The sequence below is a fragment of the Blennius ocellaris genome (genome assembly GCF_963422515.1).
Source record: "Blennius ocellaris genome assembly, chromosome: 14".
Taxonomy (NCBI): domain Eukaryota; kingdom Metazoa; phylum Chordata; class Actinopteri; order Blenniiformes; family Blenniidae; genus Blennius; species Blennius ocellaris.
Window position 1 is genome coordinate 25,823,530 of NC_137663.1, and position 374 is coordinate 25,823,903.

Here is a 374-nt window from a genome sequence, read left to right on the forward strand (position 1 = left end):
AAGACAATCGAGGTATTTCTGGAAGTTCTGTGATGAAAATTCAGAAGTGAAAAGAATCGATTTGATCGGTTTATTCACATGTTGATCCGTGAAAAAAGTTCCCTTGAAGCGAAGCGTTTTAACAACAGGTCATCGCTGCTGTTAAATCTGACCAACATATTCAGATTATCTCTGACGGTTTCGCATTTAAAGCATGAAGAGGAAGAGATTTCCTCAAGGATTCCACAATCTTTGTTTTTATAATCAGAAAAATAGGAAACACGTTAATGTGTCTGTTCACACTAATTATGCATTCACATAGTTAGTGTGAATGCATGACATTCACACTCTTGAGATTCAAATCTATATTATTCTGTTTATTCTGTACGTTTTTC